This window comes from Tigriopus californicus, chromosome 4 (genome assembly GCF_007210705.1).
Source record: "Tigriopus californicus strain San Diego chromosome 4, Tcal_SD_v2.1, whole genome shotgun sequence".
NCBI classification, from domain to species: Eukaryota; Metazoa; Arthropoda; class Copepoda; order Harpacticoida; family Harpacticidae; genus Tigriopus; species Tigriopus californicus.
This window is the reverse complement of record NC_081443.1, coordinates 11072348-11077330: the sequence shown is the minus strand read 5'-3', so window position 1 is coordinate 11077330 and position 4983 is coordinate 11072348. Positions and strand designations below refer to the sequence as shown.

The 4983-nt window shown below is 36.1% G+C and overlaps 1 long non-coding RNA gene across 1 annotated transcript; it reads left to right on the top strand.

Annotated features, from left to right (window-relative positions):
• On the top strand, nt 1–3724 carry LOC131879546 (uncharacterized). Its single transcript, XR_009373168.1, has 4 exons — nt 1–146; nt 3056–3165; nt 3475–3496; nt 3667–3724. It is a non-coding gene; the product is annotated as an uncharacterized LOC131879546 (long non-coding RNA).
• The last annotated feature ends 1259 nt before the right edge of the window (nt 3725–4983 follow it).

Sequence of the window (4983 nt, the reverse complement as noted above, 5' to 3'; positions counted from 1 at the left end):
CCAAACAGGCAACATCAAGGAGCTCTCTCTATACTTGTCAAGAGCTGCGTAACCTCAGCAAGTTTTAAATCTTCTCTTCAAGCATCTTATCCAAATATATGGAGGCATCTGCCACCATTACGAGACATGGACACAACAGCACACAAGTGAGTACTTGCTGGATGGAGGTGAGCAACAAACAGTCGATTTCGAACCTCTTAACAATGTAGTGTGCAAAACATGTACCAAGTATTGAGGAGTCAATATGATGTGCTTTCAACGGTATTGAGATTGTTATAGGTATGCATATTTTTAAGCTGTCTTTTTAAGATGGACCCAAACCAATGGCCTGCCCATTTTGGTTGAATTTGGTTAAATCAGTGTTTGGCATGTCATGTCTAATGATATAGCTAGACTGAGCTTGTGATATCCCGTTGTTGAGCATGTTGCTCATGCTCAAGCAAACCTATTCTAATCATGCCTATATATACACGTTCTTGTCAGGAAATAAAGCAGCATGCTCAACACAGAGATACCACAGAGCTCTGTTTGTGGTATCACTGAACGTAATTATTGTCAGACATCATTTTTAAAAAGCGATCAAGATCGTGTTTGGAACTTAATTAATAAACGTTCATCAAAGACCTAGAATTGGCAGATAGGAACGTTACAATAATCAAGTAGCCGGACACTCTGGCTGCAAATTCGGTCCATTTTGAGCTTCCAAATCTACCCACATTAGTTCCAATTGATCCCTTTGACACGAATTTTGTTTTTGGGTTTGTTTTTTCACGGGCTTTTCTAAACGTTACAGGAAATACCATTAACATGAAAGATTATGATTCGTCTATTTATTAACGTTTAATCTTTATATGATGTTGATGTTTGGTGTACAAACGAATNTGGATACCAAAATTTCTCATTTGCTAAACCGTTCACTTCATTCAAAATAAGCCCTTCATACTGTTATGTTCTCATCTAGTCATCAATATGTCTAAGTCAGCTCGCCCCGATCTAATCCATGCTCTCAATAGTTCATCTATTTCTCTTTATAAATACGTCGCCCTCAAGTCATTAAACAACTAGTCGACCACCGGCTCACGACGACGTATTGCCACCATATCTTTGAAACGGACCACTTTACAATGAAACAATATAAAAATGACCTGCCTCTAATTGAGGAGATATACGTTTCTTATTTTTCCACTTTTTGAATGTCAATCATAACGGTCTAAGCTTAGCTTCTCAAGCAAAGGTTCATGTCTGTGTGGACATAAAACAATCAACACAATTTTTGATTTATTTTATCAGCAGATGCTCAAAGTGTTACATTAGTAATTTTGGCAAATGACAGAGTACAAACATGAATCTGTTTTAACAAAACCACTAGAATTTGTAATCTTTTAGGCAAATCTCGGTTATTTCTGACATGCAACAGAAAAAGTACCATTAGCAATACAATTCCACATTGAATCAAACTTTAAAGCTTTTATAGTTTAGACAATTTTTAGATATTTAATATTCTTTCTTTTTTCTAAAGTGTAAAAGACATGAAATATCTACACTAGACCATGATTTGCTAATATCATTAAAGTGTGAGTTTTCTACTTATCAAATACTATTTGAAATTAAGGCTTGCTGGGGTACCGTATTGGTAGAGCATGCGCACTCCAATTTGATATCCCAGGCTTGCCAAGTCCAAGCTTCTCTGTGGTATTTACTTACAACACGAGTTGTTGCTTTAACAGCTTAAATGGGCGAACCTGCGGTCATTCCCGAGGGTGAGGTAATAATTAATGTTGGGCTGTGATGACAAAGTGGGAATATCCCTCAATTGGGACACCCATCAATCAGATGGCAGGCCGAGCGAGAGAGCTGCCATCTGACTTCGTAACAAACAAAACAAAACTATTTGAAATTATTTTACCCACTTTGTCAAAAATAAGTATAACTTTAGATTTTCTTTGAGATACCTTGTTTTGAGGTAGATGTCCCTGCCTCAAAAAGCAAATCAGTTTTCATGGTCATGGCATTATTGGTCAATAAAATTGATTATGTGAGACATTATGCTTACATCTATCTTGACCCTCTCATGGTAAGCTGATTATCAAATCGGAGTAATTGATGATTTCAGACCACTAATCATTGAACTTGATGTTATTGTTTGAATTATTATAAGCTTTTATAGTTAAGAACATTTTTAGACCTTTATTATTCTTTCTTTTTTCTAAACTAGATCATGATTTGCTAGACAGGGACATCTACCTCAAAACAAGGTATTTCATAGAAAATCTAACGTTATACTCATATTTGACAATCAAATTGATTATGTGAGACGTTATGCTTANTCTACGTTTTCCTTACGAATATTAGAGGGAAGCAAATTGTACAATGAGTTAGCCCGAGAAAGAAGAGAAGTAGACTTCATTATTAGGAATAGCCAGGATTCACGAGGCTTGAATATCTTCTTGCATCCTTTGCTTGGTGCAAGAAGTTAAAGTACGTTTTCGGTGCAGCACTGAATCTGTCCTTCTGAGTGAGTCAACATATGATTGAGGGCTACTAACTCCGATTCCAGAAGAATGCAGCGCATTCTTTTTCAAATAGCTCTTCCCCCAGGTCGTTGATATTGCATAACTAAATTTTTGGCTCGATCAAATCAAATACGGGATCAAAAACCATGCTTTCTCAAAGCTAACAAGGTTAAGAATGACTGAGCTAGCCCTTTTCTGGTAATTAGTTAATGATTACCACCAGAGGAGTAACTCCTTTTTCCAGTATATTGTTATGCCGCAAGGTTTGAAAAGTTGATTGTAAGGGTTGTACACTTTTTTCCTAAGAACACTTCAAATCATTTTTCTTAAATGACTCAGTGAACGATAAACCTTTCTTTTTCCCAAAATGTGGTTGATGTATTTCTGTTATCATGATAGTCTATGTTAAGCTTTTTTCATTTCCACAGAATATTTAGCTTCCAAAAGCACTCACATGCTTTAAAACATTGTTGTTTTGAAACAACCCATGAAGATTAAATTACAATACGTAGCTAATGTGTTTGATCATTTTTAACTTTTAGGAGCCTCATCATGAGATCCAGAGTCTATATTTTGAGTTTGGCACTTTTGGGTGCCAATTGCATTTTAGCCGATTGCTCTGATATACCCACCCAAAGGACCGGAAAAGCAAGTAAGCTGACTCAAAAAACGTCACGTCCACCAAACTACATATCACATTTGTCACGTAACAGAGCTATTTGAGAACACTTCCAAATTTGTTTTCCACATCTGCCGTATACCCTAACTCACAGGTACACGGATTTGCAAGGATCCACCTAAATTAACAACAATAGATCAAGACTAGATTGTAATTCTTGTACTTTTTGCATTAATGCTTTGGTACGAGGAGTTCTTGAAAGCAAAAATTGTACTTCAGTTTCGTAAACGTGACACAAGGTTTGTTTTTAAGGAACAACTATTAATACGTTTTTCGTTTTAGTGAGCCTCTTCAACATTATTCGGTAAGTTTAGCTCCAAACATTTTGTCGTTGTCCTTGCAGTCCTATCACAAACATTATCGAACGTCTTTGTGACACAGGTGTTACATAATTCAGCTCAGATAATTGCAGTGGTTGGGTGGTTTATTTGCAATCATGATGGTCTCAAGTAGGTGTGATCTTTATTCTTTTAGATTTGCTAACTCTGCTTGTCCTGGATCTGGCAATAGAAATGGCACTTGCTACACTGAGTGAGTACAAACTTTTTGCCACTATTTTTGTGAACTGAAAACCCCTTTGGTGAATTGCCCAAGATATCCCTGCTCCCTTTATTGTAAATTATGGGTAATTGTATCAACAAAATCAACTATTGTTGAAAATATGATTGTACCATGAAACCCTTACGAAGGTTTACCATTGTTGTTAATTGGAAAATGTTGCTCGTGTGTCGAGCAGAAATTCGAGAAGGTTGCACTAACCGGTTTTCTTCGTCATGCCTCGGTTCAGCTCTTTTGCATATCCAAATCGTTAAACTTCAGCAATTCCTGCTCGACGTGAAAACGACAAATATTATTGGAGTTTAATTACAATGATATGACTAATTGCTTCATTAAGGATGAGTAGATATTGTTCGGCTAAGCGTCTTCCTTAGCAAGAGCCATCACTTTGCTTGATCGTTCATTTTTGTTTTNTTTTACCCACTTTGTCAAAAATCAGTATAACTTTAGATTTTCTTGGAGAGCTCGAGAGTCTCAAGTCCCTGATGGCCTCTAAAGCATCCTGATCTGTGACTACAAGATCATCCAAACGCTCAGCTTGACAAGCCTTACCAATCTATTAAGCCTGGATTCTCGAGGGCTTGAAAGTGCCAGGCTAGTTAAAACAATGGAGTCCAACTCTCTTCTTTCATTTTCATTGGTTTGGGATTCTGCACAACTTCTCATCATGTTTAAGTTAGTTAACGGGCAAAAAACTATAAAATGCACTTGAAACAGTGTTGAAGACCAAATATAGCAAAAGATATTTAATATGTTGTAAGTGCACACTAAGGTGCCCTTTCACACGAGATTATGTGAAAATGTATTAAGCAGCACCAGAGTGATGTGGCTTTAAACGTTTCATTTTTCATTGAACTTTTTGTAAAATGTGCCTTCCCTCAATTTGCAGGACTTTTAATAAAAAAAATTCTTTACTAAATTATCACAACAAACTCTCAAGTAGTCAATCAAATATACGAATTATTCGTTATTGTTATTTACTAGTCACCGATATTCAATTGCTATTTACATTACTCTTGCTCCTGTCATCACACTTGCCACACTTTGTTTTTCCGTTATAAATACCTCCACCTATAAACAATAAATGTCTAGCCAACAGCCATAGTGAAAAATGGAAAGAACCATTTTGAATTATTACAATATTTGATTGACTATTATCGAGATTTTTGTGATAATTTAGGGATGATTTTTTTTACTAAGAATGTTGCAAATGGCGATATGGCACTTTTTGCA